Genomic DNA, 18,106 nt, shown 5'->3' with positions numbered 1-18,106 from the left:
TTCAGGTAGAAGTCTCTGGCTTGTGGTGGGGGTGGGGTTATTCAGCAGGTTACAGACGCATTGTAAAGGGTTGGCGTTTGGAAACCTTCAGAACAGGGTAAGAGGGGCAACCGGGTTGAGGAGTGAACAGAGAGGTGTGTCAAGTGACCTGAAGACACAAACATCTAAGAGACTCCCAAGTGTACAGTGGCACCACCCTTCCCCCACTGCCCTCCCGAAACACTGAGGCCAAAACTAAGCAACTTGGTTCCTCATCCTCATCCTCCAACAAGACTATCAATCTCTGTTTCAAGTCTAGGCTGGATTTTGCGCTCCCGGGGGCTGCCGGCACCAGGTAAAACTGGATCTGACAGCTAGAAACTGGCTCCAGAAGCTGCCAGGTCCCTGACGACACCGAGCCCCCTGTTCCACTGTCCCGCGGGCCACAGGCCCTCACTCCAAACTCCTCTTCCTCCAGGATGACCCGCACAGTCCAGGCGCCACTAATACAGAGCCCTAGTTGAGATGGACCGGTAGGGGTTACTGCCCAAAACAGGAGACACTTGGGTAAACGGGTAAAAGGGAGATTCTGTAAAGCAGGCGCCAGAGGCGCTCCTGTACCCGCTCCCCTCACCCGAAGCTCAGCCTCCCCTCGCCCCTGGGGTCTCTGCCACCACCCAGGAGAGGGGGAGTCTTGGGAGAACCAAACGAACGAAACAGAAAATTCCGTACCGAGGGGGGAGAGATGAGACGGTGGGACGGGGCAGCGGGGGGCTGACTTGGGGCTGCGGCTGCGGCTTGCGGCTTCTTTCCACCCCTGGCCACCGAGCTACAGAGCCGGGAGGAGCGGCTGCCCCTGCAGGCTGCCCCGTCCTCCTGCTTGCCCTCCCCCCTGCCCGCCTTCCCCGCCCCGCCTGCCCGCCCGCCCGCCTCTGCTGTGAGGCGACCGCCAGCCAAGCTTTGGCCAGGGGCTGGGGGAGGTGAGAGGTGCTTTCTCCAACCACTGTTCCTCTGCTCCCTCCCTCCCTCTCTCTCTCTCTCTCTCTCTCTCTCTCTCTCTCTCTCTCTCTCTCTCTCTCTCTCTCTCTCTCTCTCTCTCTCTCTCTCTCTCTCTCACACACACACACAATCAACCGCGACGGGTTCTCCACAGCTCTCAGCCACCCCCAAAAAAGAGAGAGAGAGGGAGAGGAGCAGCAGCAGATGAGAACCTAGAGCAGAGAGAGGAGCTCAGGGTTGGACATTTTGGGATCTAGGGGTGGGGAGGAGAAAGGGAGCGCGCCTCCTTGATTTTTCCCTCTCCACCCCTCTTTGCCTTTCTCTCCCCTAGGCTGGTATGGGATTTTCCTGAAGCAGCAGCAGTAGGGAAGAGAAACCTTTAGTCTAGAAAAGAGGATTGGAGAGATGACCGGAGCTCCCATCAGCTACCTAGCTTGAGGGTGCCTGGAAGAGTGAATGCGGTTCCCCTCCACACACCCCCCTCCACACGCTCCTCTTCATACCAGGGTGTCAGCTATCCTCAATTTGCCGGCGTTGGCTTCTCCCCTTCCTCTTATTGTTTGTGGTTTGCCGCGTGCAAGGGGGTGCGTGTGTTTGAAGGGGCTCAGGTTGGGAGAGAGAGCTGAGAGAGGACGAGCGAGAGCAGGGCGGGAGCACCGGTGGAGCCCAGAGTTTCGGGCACTGGCGAAGGCGAAAGGTGAGGAGGTTTGAGCAGTCAGAGGGAAGTTTGGCAATAACTGAAGAGCAAAGAGAGGAGCCCGGGTAGGAGTCAATCCTTGGGCCCCTCTCAGCACCCTGATCCTTTTGCCTGTGCTCAACCAACCACCCACCCACACGGCAGCCTCCAGGCACGGGACTGTCCCAGGCGGCCGCCTTGTGCGCGCCGCGGAAGACGAGTCCGGTAAGGCTGTTGCTCCAAGCGCCCTGGTGCACGGACTCCAGACAACAGAAATCTGAAGAAAGCTCTTGGCCTGGGGTAAGTTGATAAACGGCGCAGGTGCTGTCCTATTTGTTGCTGGGGAGCAGCAGCCAAATGAGGCTTGAATGAAGGTGCTGAGCTGCTGTGAGCTGGAAAGGTGCTGTCTGGCTGGCTGTGGGCTGGGGTGGTGGGATGCAAATGGGGACCAGCAACAGATTGTTTGGGACACCTGGGAGAGCCATGCAATGGAGGAGGGAGCCTTGGGAGATTTAGGACAAGATACCTTTGGCACCTGCCAAAAGCATCCTTTTCATTAGCAACCCCCCCCCCGAATCAGAGCCTGGAGAGTGATTTATTGTGATTTCCTGGGATAGATATTATGCCCCCACCCCACCCCGCCCCCAAACAACCTGCTCCCAGACCTCATCCTAAGAGTCCCGGGATGCGTGTTAGAATAAAGATCTCAATCTTCAAAGACAGCCCCCAACGGCAGAGAACCAAGAAGCCGATCCATGAGGGCTCAGGGACCAGAGCTCCCATTTCCCTTGCTTGTTTTATAACCTTCAAATTTAAGAGCTGGCCAGCTCTGTTTACCTGGATTCGTTTAAGAAAGCCAGAAATGCAAAAGAGGGGTATTGCTCAGCTCTGGGCTCTAAAGTGGACACTGCTCTGCAGCATAAGCAAGGACTGCAACAGTCACAATCATGTCCCACATACTCAGGTTCTGAGCTGAATTCACAGACCCTGGCCTTTTTGTGTGGTCTGTGAGAAAGAATGGGAGGAGGTCTTTTTCCCTATTGCCAAGGTGGGATGTTTGGACCACAGCCACACACCTGGTGATAGCCAAGTGTTTAGTGATATTATCACTCCCTTATGAAAAGTCTGGAGCCGGGAAACCAGCCTGGAAGACAGAATCTATGAACTTTACCCGAGTTTATTGTATGAATAGGAGAGGCAAAGACTCTCCCTGGCTTCAAATGAGTAGTAATTACTGTACTCGCATGATACGCAGAGCCACTTGTCTATTGTCATATTGTTATCTTCATAGTCTTTAGCTGGAATGACATGTTGACATATCAGTATTCCCAATCGCCTAATTTTTTGTTTGTTTCTTGGATTTGAGGGTATTCTACAGACCATCTGTATCCTTTCTCATTTCCCATCAAGTCTTAAAAGCTGAGATTTAAGTGCCTTTCACTAATCTAGAAAATCTACTAAATTAAAAGGCATGGTAGTGCAGCCACATAGTGCCAAGTTAGTTTTAAAGCAAATGTTTAGCCTGAGAAAAGGGGAACAACAAAAGTCTATAAGGTTGAACGAAGAACTGAATGGCACTTGAAGCCTGTGTTTTATTTCCAGGGTGGTGCTGTTTTCACAAACAGTATGTCTGTATTCATAAACCATATGTATGGGCTCTGTATTTGTATATAGATACTGTGATTTGGTTCTTCTGTGTGAACATATAGTTATTCAAGGGCTCCAGTCAACCCTATCAAGTCTGGACTCGGTTTCTGTAGAAGGGAGGGTGCTAAAAATGTGCTTTCAAAAGCACCCAGGCTCTTTAATTGAACTTTCTATTTATTAGATGCTACTGGAATATAATGAATTACCTCCTTTCAACTCGGCAAACAAGGGAAACCGATTCTGCATTAAGTGGAACTGTTTATGTTGCATCAGACAATTTGTTCTAATGCATACTGCTGAGAGACACAGAATGAGGATTACCAGGTCCAACCTGAAAAGGTGGCCATGCTGTTACTTTTCCCTCATTCTGACACAAATCTCTTCTTGGCTAGGTGAAAATAGCAAGGGCAAGATTACGGATGGCTAGAAAAGAACCAACACCTTCATGATTAGGGAAGAACTCAGCATCAACAAGAATGAAGCATAAGGTGTTGGGCATTTGCTCTATTTTTGGTACTATCTGGCTGCTGAAATGGTCAGGACCTGTGATTACTCAAGGGGCAAGGAGATAGATAGCTGCAATGAGTCAAAACCAATGTAGACCCAGCTTCCTTGATACAGATTGACCTGGCTTTAGCATAAACTACAAGAACAGACATGGATTGGATGATAACTGTCATCCTTTCCAGATATAAGATCTATAATTCTGAATCTATTCATTCTAGAATTAGCCACTAAAACAAGAGTGGCACACAGAATCACAGGAGGCAGGGATAGGAAGCCAGAGGTTCAGAGTGGGAAAAAGAGCAGAGGAATAGGAGAGCCAAAGACGTTTGCAAACACATGGAAAGAAATACGTCCAGGTGTGTGCTTTGGCTTGAAAAGGAATTAGTTCAGAAAATCACCTCAGATGTGAAGTGCTGTAAAAACTGCCTGCTTTTTGACTTGTAAACACTGAGTAAGTAGTAACAAAATTCCTTAGAGCCCGGGAACTGGGGACCTTGGAGGGCATTTTCAGGGTTGTCTTCTCATTGCACTCTTTAGCATACTGAACTCCAATCTACTAGCCACTCGGGTGTTTAATTATCAAATGAATATTTCAAACATGTCATGCTACTTCCAGCCTGCCTGGTTCCAAGTCTTCTAATTTGCCTTTCGCCTGGCTCCATTGCTGAAGAAAAGGAAACAGACCACATCTGACTGATTCACTTCTGCAGAGACTTCTGCTTGCCCCTGAAAACACAAAGCTGTTCAGATGCCTCCTTCTAGCTGGTGGGAAATGGGAACCCTCGTCATACTTGATGAAGTGCCCTGTGCCCCAAGATGCCAACAACTTATCCTTGCCCTGTTATTTTCCACGACTTTAGGGACAGGTGTGACAAATTTTGCAGCCTAGATTCAGAAATTATGCCAGTCTGGGCAGAATCAGAAGCTAATCAACCCCAAATGAGGACTACCGTGAAGTTAGCATTTATTTCTAGAGATGAGGAGCTGATGAATCTTTTAGCCATTCTCTGTAAAACTCACATCACTTTCCTCAGTTGATGGGCCCCTAAAGCTCTTTGTCCAAGTAGACTAGCAGACCCATCCTGCCAGCAAGGAATGATTCCTGGGTGACTCAGCTGTGGTCTCATAAACAAACATACAATTTACATCATCCTCAACTGAGTGAGAACAGATTGTTTAAAGAATAGAAGCTGGTGGGGCTCAGAAAAATTCCAGTTCACTGGGTCAAGGGAATTTTAGAAGTGCCTCGGATTTGGGTGCACAGTTGTCCCTTGGATCCTGACAAGCACTGAAATTACCCCTAGCCATTTTACATAGCAAAAGTCAGATTAAAAAGATGGTGAGAAAAACACAGGTTTAGTATTGTACTTTTTCGTATGGAGAAATCGGTACTTAGAAAGTAGAAATAGCTTGTTTAGATCACAAAACTAGCTAGTGGCCAACCCAAAACAAAAGCACAGGACGATCTTCTCATACTGAATAACTTTGATAAAGAGTTACAGAGATCCTTTCAAGAAAGTGACTGGATTCTAAAACCAAATTTGCAATCATTGTATTCTATTTCCTTCCCATATTTATAGTTACATGTTTTATATGATATAATGTCAAGTTTGTTTGGTTTGAGACAAAGTCTTATGGTGTAGCCTATTGTGATCTTGAAGTCTCAGTCCCCCTTGCTCAACTTCATTAGTACCAGGATCCCAGGCATCCTTTCTGTAACGGGCAGCTGTTATTTCCTTACCTCTGTAACTTATCTTCTCACTTATCACCTCTCTTAGAAACACACACCCAGACTGTTAATATGTTTCAGCTGTTAAAGGGACTTGTCAACAAGCCTGACAACTCAAGTTCAGTTCCAAGGACACACATGGTAGAAAGAGGTAGAAAGTACTGACTTCCGTAGTTCAGCTCTGACCTCCACACCTGTTCAGTAGTGTGTGTACCTCCCAATACATAAAATAAAGAAATCCAAATCACACACATACACAGAGAGAGACAGAGACAGATATACAGAGATGCCCATAACTGTTGTTCAGGAGGAGATCAAAGCTGACATAGCATTAACAAGTTTGTAACCAAATAATCTGCAAAATGAGAGAATTATAACACTCCATGGGATGATTGGAAGATGATTTGCATGAAATAAATGATACAGATAAAATAAGTATAAATAAAATTTTAATCTTAACCAAGGACACTGTTTTAAAAAACTCAATGGGGCAAACATATCATATATAAATCTCTATCTAGGTTTCAACGATGATTTCTTCAAAGAGCAAACACTTGACATAAGACAAAAGTACAATGCTTTATCAACATATTTTACAAAGGTGAGATCAACAGCAAGAATTAATACCTACATGTTCCTCATGTTCTTAGTTGTTTGCCATATTCCATAAAGTATCTCATTAAAAATCTCATTATAAAATAACTACATTGCAATTCCCATTTTATAGATGAAAAAGTATCTGGCGCTCAAGGGGATAATGTAATATACTGATTTTTATATACTTTAATGACTTAAGTGTGTATTATACATGTCACTATTTTACAGGTTAATAATAGTGACTCCCACTTCATCCCTACACACAGTAATACCTATGTGCTCATTTCGCTCACCTGTAAAATATGGTAGTACATAATATATGCAACTACAATGAAGTCATCATGCATTTGAATCTGTAAAGACTTAATTGGCATATATAATCTGTATAGCCTAATTGTAAAGACACAGAGGCAGAGCACAATCTCCAAGTGCCAGTCTTTTTATGTGTAAGATATCCAACTGCTGTTGAAGCTGAGGTTGCCCAACATGCTTCAACTTCTCAAGTAGATAAGATTCTTACAATATTAGTCATTTTAGACCATGCAGACAGCTATTTTCTAAGATTTCCATGGCCAAATTAATAAACAGTATACATTTTATCAATTGTTGAGCATCTTTGTATTAGCTTTCTATTTCTGCTATGACAATTTAGCATACACTTATTAATGTAGTACTTTTTATTAATTTAAAACAGGTCAGATTTATTATTGTTCATGTCATTTTATAATGTCATATATCAGAACTCTGCTGCAAAGCCTCCCGGACTGAAATCAAGGGGTCATGAAGACAATATTCTCTTCCAGAAGTTTGAGGGGAAAATCAATTCCCTTGCTTGTGCCAGATTTCTTGGCACAATTCACTTCCTTGAGTATAGGACTAAGACCCAGAGTGCTTTGATGGCATTAATGGGAAGTCCTTTCTAGCTACTAGAGGCCATTCGCATGCCTCAGTCTCCTTCTTTCAAGACAGAGAGAGCAAGTTGAATGCCATCACATCTGTAATCTCTCACACTTCTTTATTTATGTCTCTCTCTGATTTTTCTCTTTCCTCTCCTGTTTTATTTTAAAGTTGATTTACAAAGTATATTTATATAAAAATAGGAGGTAAAGTGGGATGTTTTTATTTTTGCATACATTGGGAATCAATCAACTGAAGGTGATTACTATCTATCTCTGTCTCAAATTTCTATCACATTTGTATGGTGAGTACATTCAAATTCATCTTTTCTAACTATTTTAATATGTATAATGCATTACAGTTTCTCCAATCTACCTTGACTTAAGGTGGGAGTATTACATTTCTATGCAAAAAAATCCAGGATACCCTCTATATTTATTCCATTTTTATTAATATATTTTTTATATTCCAACCCCAATTTTTAACCTCTACATTTAAAAGCCAACTATTTAGTAAATTAATGCTATCTGACACCCCTTGCCATGTAACATAACAAAGGCAGGTTCTAAGGGTAAAGGTTGTGAACTGGAGGACCACATTCTCTAGCACAGTCTTCTATGTACTGAATAGTATAATACTTGACATTAAATGATTGTGAGCATAATTTATTTGGCAATGAGAAAGGAGGAACCAGAAGTTACATAGTAGCATATTACATGGCTATTAAGTTGTACAGACCTCTATTCCTTTAAATACTGCATTTTCCTCTCTGGCCTACATTATACTGCCTCTTTGTTATCAAAAAGCTCTTAGATTGTTATGATTGTTTGTTTGCTCTGTTGTTAAAGTTATTTTTTAATCATACTTTTAGTTTCCATAGTTTTAGTTATCAATGACCAACTTCAGCCTGAAATATTAGTATGAAAAAAAAGGAAAATGCCAAAAGTAAATAATTCATAGAATCTCAGTGATGCACCCTTCTGAGTTGTATAATGAAATTTTATGCGGTCCTATTCTATTCTGATCTGGACCTGACTCATCCTTCTATCTAACATATTAACACTACGTACACTACGCATTCATTAGTCACTTTGTGCCCATTCCCATTACCAAATTTATCATAGTGCTTGTGTATAAATAACATTTGCATATTAGCCCAACATTACCTCACAATCCCTATGATAGTCACAACATTTTATATTATCACATAAAAATTTTATCATCTCACAACATCACAGAAAGAAAGATGATTACACTACAACAAAATATTTTGAGGAGACAATATACAGATAATTTCCATTATAGGATATTATAGACATTATAGTTATTCTATTTTATTATTCACTGTTGATATCAGTCTCTTAATGTGCCTAAATGTTTTTAAGCGGGCAGAAAAGATGAATTTACTCCTTTAAAATTTTAAGGATTTATTTATTTTATTATATTTATGTGCATGAATTGAATGTTTAACCTGCTTTCGTGTATATGCACCACAAGTGTATCTGGTGCCAGAATAAGTCAGAAGAAAGCAACAGATTCTCCAGTTCCCCAATACTAGAGTTACCGATGGCTATGAATCACCACGTGGATTCTGGAAAGGAAATTGAACCTGGGTCTCCTCTGCAAGAGCAACAAGTGCCCTTAACCACTGAGCTAACTCTCTAGCAGCCTCTAAATCATAAGTTTAATTTTATCATAAAAGTGTATGTATAAGAAAAAGCATAGTATAAATGTAGTTTAGTTTTATCTACAGTTTCAGGTACTAAGTTTCATAGAATATAATATATTGGCTCCATGGTTGGAGGAATGGTGGTAATTATTTTCTGCATAACTGTGACTAGCTACCCAAGCAGCTTAAGGAAAAAGGTTTATTTGGCCTCATGATTTGATATGCTTTATGGTGATGAAGGAACTGTGACTATGTAGCAGAGCTGTTGTTGATAGTCTGGGAAGAAACAGACATGGATGCTAGAAAACAGCAGGTTTCTTTTTCTTTCCTTATTCAGTCTGAAACACTACACCTGTATTTAGGATAGTTTTCCCCTCTGTGGTTAAATCTCTGAAAGTACCCTCCAAGCCATGCCTAGAAATGTGTCTTGTAGGTAATTCTAAATTCAGTCAAGTTGACACTGAACAGTGATCATCATGGGTTGAGGGGAGTCGGGGGCAGGGCACTACTATATTTTGTTTCCTGTTTTCTTTCTGTTATACTGTGCTAGGGAGGAAGCTTTGGGTTTTGTGTATGCTAGGCAAAGGCTCTACATGGAACCACAGTTCCAGCCTTTTATCTTCCTTATTAAAATTTCTTGAATAGATAATTTATGCCTGTGGTTCAAAAATCAAAATATATAAAAGAGTATTCAATGAAAACTTCATCCCCACTCTCTTTCCCAGCTGTATAACTACCATAGCCCCTATCCTTTTTCTTTGTTCTCATATAACATTTTTGAATGAAAATATAATCAACTATGAATAGAAAGATTATTTTATGCCATAACAAACTGAAGCTCCAGTCCATTTTATCTTTTTGTTGTATTTCCACAAAACAACTGTAGAAGAACTATCATCAATGTTAAGTGACAAAGAATTAGGTCAATCAGTTATTCAACCAACCAGTGATTAGCTAAGTTTCTAAAATTTGCTATATTCCCTTTAAACCCTTGATGATCACCTGAATAATGTATAATTTTAATGTCTCAATTTTGTTGTTTCCTGTCAATTTTATGCAGGTCCTTACAGAATCCCATAATCTCAGAATCACAAATTAGGTAGGAGACAAAAAAATAGTAGAGGGAACATGAGAGGAAAGATAAGGATAAGAATGCAGACAAGGAGGTGAGGAAGAGGAGCAGGAAGAGAGGATGAGCAGGCAGTCCACAATGCACAGTAAAGGGAAGAATGCTGCAAAGTTCATTACATATAGATATGTTACTGAAGAAAGTAATGAGGTGGTCTTAATACTACAAAGTTCAGTACTTTATTTGTAAATTGTCTTTAAAAACATGCCAGAGCTCTCTCTTATTGTGTAGAACAAACAACTCTTACATAATTGTCAGCGTTGAAACAGCCTATCACATAGCTAGGTAGTATCTTATATAGAAATTGGCACCAAAAACAAGTTTGGCTTACACATAGTTGAGTAAATCTGATAGGAAAACCAATGCACCAGAGATAATTTCATTTTCAGTCTTACTGTGAATATTTCTCTGTAGCTGTAACTTCAGAACCTTTTCCTCCTGGTGTGAGCAGAAAGTTATGCACATGCATGTAGTGAGATAATCCCATGGGCACGTGGTCAGTGCTACAGAAGGATTATCTCACTACACATGCATGTAACGTCTATCAACACAAAATAATATTTTATTATCTTTCTCTGTTTCTATCCTTCAAACGAGTGTTTTTCAAGCTATTGGCAATGAATTGTTAGTGTTCTGTTTAGTAGTCAATAATGAGTATTTTAATGAAAAAATATAATAACGTGAAAAACAAATGGTAAGAGTAAATACTACCTACTATATGAAACTTTTCCTTTTCAGTAACATACATGTATCAGTGAAATGTACTGTGTACATGTATGTGTGTATGTGTGTACATGCATGCCCTTGTTTGTGGATATACAGGGCCCAATGTAAAACGTTTTCCTTACAATTGGTTACTGGCAGAAAACTTGATCAACATTGTTTAAAATGCTTGAAACCATTAGACAGATGTTATAAATATTCTAAATCCTCATAAATAAATCAAGCCCTTTCCTTCATCTTGAAAACTTGATGTTTCTGAACATACTCTTCTAAGTAAAAGGATTCCATACTATTCCTTGATTTAGTAGTTCCTCTTCTCCCTTTTTGGGAAATGCTTAGAAAGCAAATATCCAAGAAAAATTAGGAAGCACAGCAAAAACTGGCCTTATTTCTTTCCATGATGCAGGAACATCATGAGATTCTTTACACATTAAAATTTGGACCTGAATTTCCCAGTTGTCATTTTCATTGGCATCTCGTAGATATAGTGCTCAGGGGACCCCAGTGCTGAATGTGGGCTGAAAGTCTGAAGCTTACATGAAATATTTAAACTCAAGAGCTTTTGGCTCTGCTGTCAGCTTCAGTGGTTGTCTCCAGGAACTTTTCCAAAATTAGAAACTTTTAGTCTGATGCTAAACACCAAGTGATGACGAAAAATTGACAACAAGAAAATAAAAATAATACTGTGGGATAAGGGTAGGAAAAGATTGATAAAGTGGTAATAAAATCATCCTGAGAGCTTGGTGTAGCACATTAATTGTACTGAAATTGTGCCAGGGAAGGAAAAATGAAAAGGCTAGCAGAGAGGACAGTACTTAAAAGTAACTAAATCTTAGTCTTCTAAGGGGGTTATTGATACACTATTTTTAATCAAAGGACAAGTTTTTCACTCACTGTAGACTTGTGCCTAAAAGGGGACCCTGTGCAAAACAAATATGCACTCTCATACTTTTTTCTCTGGAAGCCTACCAAATGGCCAAAAGTGAGTCACATGTAAGGAGAAAACATGAAATGAAATACTAATATGCCTGGATAGGGCATTTCAGTTTCAGTTAAGCTCTTTGTGGAAATTAACACAGTTATATTTCCAAAAGATATAGCTATGGCATTTGCTGTGGTAAAATTGTGGAGGGCTCTATGTATAAAGCTGAGTGAGGTTGGTTATAATTCAGTGTATGAAAGAGGTACAAAATGATTTGGAGATGGGAGGTAAACAATGATACCAATGTTCATGGGTGAATGTTCTCAAACAGCATTCAAGAAATAATGAACAAAAAGCAATCATACTCACTAAGAAGAAATTACAGAATCCCAGACACAAAAGTTAGAACAGAAGGTAAGTGAGGAATGAGGGCAAAAACCTATCAGGCTGACTCTGGCTCTATCATCTTATCATCTATGAAACTAATACTATCTACCTTACAAGAATGCTATAGTTTAAAGTGAGTTTACATATACAAGTTACTCAGCCCATTACCTACCAATTTTATTTATTACAGCGGATGATGTTGGTACATAGTGGTAAACCTACATACCAACAATGAAAGATATATAAAGAGTTGATACTGTAATAAATGATTATATATGTAAGAAAAACTTAAGCAAATATTACTGTAATTTTTAGTTGCCATGTATTACTAACTTTTCTTTTTCCTTGTTTCTGTGTTAAAATACTTAGATCTAAGCAACTTAATAAATAACCTTATTTTTGGTTCAATATTCAAGAGGAGAGTCCATAATAGCAAGGGAGTCATGGTGTCAGAAGCTTGATGATATTGGTCACATAAATTCACTGTGGAAAGTAGAGTGAAGAATGTATATGCTTAGCTAACTTCCATCTTTTTATGCAATTTGAACCTAGCCCATGTAATGTTTCCACATTCATTGAGCAGGGGTCTCCTCCCTTCAATTAATCTAATCTAGATAATCCCTCATAAATAGTCTTAAAGAGAGGTGATTCCCATGATGATGATTTTAGATGCTGTTGAGTTGCTAGTGTTGACTCTTATAAGTCCACCTCTTGTCAATTTGATGCCCAAGCATACATACCATTTTAGGTCATAATATTCCACCCTTTATTTCCATGGGCTCATGGCTCTGTCATAATACAAAATGTGCTCAGTTCAATTTCAAATAACCCCATAGTCCTTAACAGTCCAAAACTGTCCATTGTCTCTTCTGGGATTCAAGACAATGTCTTAAATAAAAGCACCAACCAATTAGAATTTTACATAGTTCCAATAAACAATTGCACAGAGAAAATATTCATATTATAAAGCAGAGGAATGGAAGTATAGAAAGGAAATATCAAACCAAGGTAAGCCTGAAACACAGAAGGGCCAACACCAAATCCTACAACTCTATCATCTAGGTTTTATGGTAGACTTTTCTAGGCTCCAAAGCCATTGTGTAACCCCATCTCTCTCTCTCTCTCTCTCTCTCTCTCTCTCTCTCTCTCTCTCTCTCTCTCTCTCTCTCTCTCTCTCTCTCTCCTCTTAACTGCAGCATATACAACCTCTCTTGGGTTTATCCCTGTTCATGCCTGCAGATTTCTTTTAACAAATGTCCCATGGTTCTGGCATCTTCAATGTCCAGGTATGTCTGCTGGAACTCAGACTTCACCTTCACAGCAACACAGAATGACCTCTCAAGTCTTTCTTGTAGTAACCCTGGTCCTACTACACACTGCCTTACTGCCTTTGCTTGGACTAGAGTTGCAGTGGCTTCAATCTGCCCAGTCAGTTGTTTTGGAGCATGGCATCACTTCATAGGCATCCTTTATTCAGGATTTCATCCTCTTAAATAAATATCCTTTTTCACAAATTTGGGTCTTTGATGGGTGGAGTTTTACATTCAGGACCTTTTCTATGGTCCCAGTGAAGAAAGTGCAGTTTCTCTTTAATAATTGCAGATGTCTTGCATTATCACCATTTTTCTACTTGTCTGCTATTTTAAACTTGCTCTCAAATTTCTCAACAAGCCTCATGTCTCTCGTACCTTTCTTGTTCTCCTTCACTAGAGTTCTAAGAACAGTAAGTAGTAGTAGCTATCATGAAAAGCCCTCCACCAAAATTTCAGTTTATTACATTTGAAGTCAACCTTGTGGGTGGCCTCTAGCTCTCTTACTGACAGAATTCTTTTCTCATGAAATTTCCTGAGACAGGCTCCCACATTCAGTATTTCTTTCACCATTCTATATGCCAAACTGCCACCAGAATAGTCACTAGGTTTTGCTTATATAGCTGGAAATTTTCTAGGCTGAAGTTCCAATGTCTACTTTCTTCCTGCAAACCAGGAAGAAAGCTTAAGAACCACATGATCATCTCTATCAGGTAACAAAGAAACTGTGCCCAAGGAACAGTGAAGGTGTGATGAAACACACAGATAATGAGCCAAGGTTTCAGTTTAGTATTAAGATTGGAGGAGTGGTGACAGCCTACTGAAAATGGCCACACAAACTTTTTTTTTTTTTTTTTTGATATGGCATTGGAATTTGAGGGAAAGGTTAAGGAATTGAGAAAAAAATTAGAACATCATATACATCGGCATATAAAATTTGATCTCTGGAAAATAGACTAAAACTATCCAAGGAAAAATATCCAAGGAAGAAACTCAGTAGAATAAGAGAAGCAAATACAATTTAACTTCAATGGCCCATGCTTACTAGAGAAAGAAGGATCCAACAGAGTGGCTGAAAGCAAAATGAGATATGTATGAGGCACTTCAGGGGATTCTCATAAAAGAATTTCAAATTTGTGACAGACACATTGTAAGGTATGCAATGGGTAATAATAACAGTTAGTTTTAAAATGTAAGTTCTCGGTGTTAATAGGTGGTAGAGAAATAGCTCAATGGTTAAGAGCACTTGCATTTGCAGCTCTTGCAGAGGACCTGGGTTCAATCCCCAGCACCCACAGGATAACTTATACACATCCATAACTCCACTTCTAGAGAATCTGACTACTACTTCTGGCCTCCTTTGTTACTGCTTACATATGGTGCACATACATACATACAGGCAAAAATTCACACACATAAAATAAAAAATACATCTTTTTTAAAAAGATGCATATTGTTTTATTGACTAGAGAAAGCAGGTAGGATTCAAGCATGGATTATGACTTGAATGACAGAAGATATTTGGAGATGTATTAGGAGTGCTATTCAGATAAGAACAATTATGTAATCAAAGGGGAGGAGTCAGAAATAGATGTATAAAGTGTAAGGAAAGAAAAGACTGATATAACATAAACAAAGAGAAAAAGACAAACAAAAAGAAGAAAAATGTTTTGTTTTTTGGTTTTTTTCCAAATCATCCACAATGCAAATCTGGAGTTCCAACTGAAGATTTAAAATGTTCAAAATCATCCTGTATTAAAAGCTGAATATTTCATGCAAATTTGTTCATAAAACTGGACCCCCCCCCGCCAGGGTTCTAAGTTAAGGGACCAAGTAAACAGCAAAGCTGTCAAAAAATAATAATGAATGGTCATTTAATTAAAGGAACAGGTTAGAATGACGACATATGTGCATGAGAAAAGGATGGTGAATTGGATTTGGGTCACACTGAAGTTCAGACGCCAATGGTGCATACAAATAAAAAATATTAAATAAGCAGTTAGATGACACTAAAACTCAGAGCAAAAATATGAGCTAGAAATATGAATTAGGCAGCAATTATCTAATACTAATAGTATAATAATACATATTTATTAAGTATATACTATATTAAACATACTGATCTAAGAGTTTTAAAAACAATAAAGTATTTAAGCATCACAATAATCCTATGAATACATTGCCATTTTTATCCCCATTTAACAAAAGGAATGAAAGTGAGACTTAGAGAGGACATACACTCAAGAGCACATGAATAAAGTCATGATTTAACCCATGTATGTACAGCTCAGAAACCTGTGCTCCTGGTAATACATCAACCATGGCTGCTAGTCACATAAGTAGAATCACCATAGCAGAACAGAATATGACTGTGAGGTGGTGTCTTCTGGTAATGCCAGAAGCTACACCCATAAAGTCTCAGCAGCATGACTGACTAAACAAGAGATGAACAAGGACAATAGACACACCAAAGTGGCCAGAAGGAAGACCATGAGACCTCAACACTACACAAAGAACTATAGGTATGCTGAGAGTGGGAGAAATTGTCTTCCCCAAGAAAGATCACACCAATTGGTTATTCAATACTAAATGGTCAGCCCTGGAAACATATGTACGTGTAATATCATACATACTGAGCAGGTTATATTTAGGAATATATATATATATATATACATATATTTATGCATGTAACCAAAGTTAATTGAAAGAAAAAAGGTCATGAATTTGAAAGAGAGCAAGGAGAGATATATGGGAGTGTTAGGAGGGAAGAAAGGGAAGGGGAAAGTGATGTAATTATACTATCATCTCAAAAAGAAAAGAAAGAACTTAAAGAACAAGGTCAACTGTTGATCTTTGAACATAATATTTGAGAGATAGGTGATAGGAGTCAAACACTCAGAACACATACAGCAATCATATAGGTAGAAGGGAAGCTAGGAGTAAGTGGTAGCAACAAAATCATGAGCAGAAATAATGTCCACAAGAAAGGATTACATCATGAGCATCAAGAGCTTTAGCCATTGGCTATTGCAGGGTCCTTGAATAATGTAGTAGTTAGAGCAGATGCAAAGAAACCACAACCAATGAGTATAACTGACTCCACTAACTATTTTTGTACAACTTGCAAGCTCAACATGTTCTTTACATTTGCAAATGCCTGAAAAATCAAAAGAATGTATTTCATTATATGCAAATCATGTGCAACTTAAAATTCAGTGTTCATAAATAAAGTTCTATTGGAACAGAATTCCTCTCATTTATTTATGTATTTACTGTGGTAGTTTTTCTACTACAATGGCAGAACTGAGCAACAGAGAGCATATGGTATGCTAAGCCCAAAATTTTCCTCATCTAGCCTCTTATAGTATATGTTTTTCACTTCCTGGCTTAGAGTATGGAATTTTCAGACAAGGCTACCTCAGTTAAACTCCGAATTCTGTTATTCATACATTTATGAGACCTTGAGAAAATCACTAACAAGCTATAGTGCCCACTATCTCTATCATGGAGATTAAAATGTGACTTAATTTTAAAGGATCATTGTAAATATCAAATAAGTGCATAACATAACACCTCGTACATAGTAAGAACTTAATATATGGTAACTCTTATTAATGCTCTGATGTTGTAAAACGAGTGGTGGGGATAAATAAATGCCCAATTTCTGTGATTGGCAAAAGAAATTGGAGATGAATACAACCAAAATGTAGCTTTTGAAGATTTTCACTGTGGAGTTGAGGAGGGGAAATGAAGAATTCTATTTTTCATAACAAGACTAAAGCAATTCAAAGGTTGAGAAAAATGGAATAAACGAGTACAGAGTGAGCACTGGTAGGACAGGAAATAGAACAACAGGCTGAAGGGGTAGGATGAAGAAGATCATGAGCAGGGTGGTAGCCTTAGAATGGAATAGGGGCAACTCTTCTCTGAAAAATAAAACTGAGTTACATACAACTGTAAGATTTGATGGTCAGGCAGTGGTGGCACATGCCTTTGATCCCAGCATGCAGAAGGCAGAAACAGGTGGGTCTCTGTGAGTTCAAGGCCAGCCTTGTCTATGGATCTATGGAGCGAGTTCCAGGACTGACACCAAAGCAATACTGAGAAACCCTGTCTTGAAAAACCAAAAAAAAAAAAAAAAAAGAAAGAAAGAAAGAAAGAAAAGAAAAAAGCAGAGAAAAAGAAAGGAAGGGTGTGTGAGAGAGAGAGAGAGAGAGAGAAAGGATTTGATCAGCTGGATGTAGTTTAGACACCAAAGTGTATTTCTTCTGTAAGTTCATGAATAAGGTTTTCTGTTGTGAGACAAGAGTTGGGAGATTTGATGGCACACTAATTATGGGACAAGGGAATTTCACAAGGAAGTTGATCCTGAAGATTCAACACAGAAGAATATATAGGAGGTCCAGGTGGACTTGCAGAGCTTGAAAAATAAGAAGTTGGTAGCATCAATATGCTAAGCCACACAACTTTCTTTATAGGTACTAGGAAATCCCAAAGGGGGGGGGGAATCCATGAAATGGAGGATTTAGTGTAAGCAGGACATTGTAGTTGTACTGAAAAACATAGCAATAGCAATGCCACTACTGGCAACCTGTCTTGGGAACCAATGGCTCTGCAACTGTGGACTCGTCAGCAAGCTCTGTGACTAGCTAGTCTTTTGCCCTGCCTCATGTGCTATATGGTTTTCACAGTAGCACTACCTTCCCAGACATTTCTCCATTTCTTTCCTTGAAATCTCCCTGCAGCATAACAGACAGACAGTACATTCAAAAGCTCCAAGGGAAAACATAAATTGTGACTTTTATGGAGAAAGAACAATACTTCTGAAGTATGGAGGCCAGTACTAGAGACTGTTTGAATACCTTTCAGAATGCCATGAGCCAAACACTAAAATCCCTTTTAATTTGTGAGATGCAAGACAAGAATTTTACGATG

At 39.6% G+C, this 18,106-nt stretch overlaps 1 protein-coding gene across 1 annotated transcript in view; it reads left to right on the top strand.

Annotated features, from left to right (window-relative positions):
- Positions 1-1,640: 1,640 nt before the first annotated feature.
- Positions 1,641-18,106, top strand: part of Trpc5 (transient receptor potential cation channel subfamily C member 5) — a 246,973-nt gene continuing 230,507 nt past the window's right edge. Inside the window, exon 1 of the mRNA XM_051179000.1 lies at positions 1,641-1,954. The gene's annotated coding sequence lies outside the window, so the exon portion shown is untranslated. The remainder of the gene's footprint in view (positions 1,955-18,106) is intronic.

The sequence above is a fragment of the Phodopus roborovskii genome, unplaced genomic scaffold, assembly GCF_943737965.1.
Source record: "Phodopus roborovskii unplaced genomic scaffold, PHOROB, whole genome shotgun sequence".
In the NCBI taxonomy this organism is placed as follows: domain Eukaryota; kingdom Metazoa; phylum Chordata; class Mammalia; order Rodentia; family Cricetidae; genus Phodopus; species Phodopus roborovskii.
Note: the sequence above shows the minus strand (reverse complement) of the source record. Positions and strands in the feature narration are given on the sequence as shown.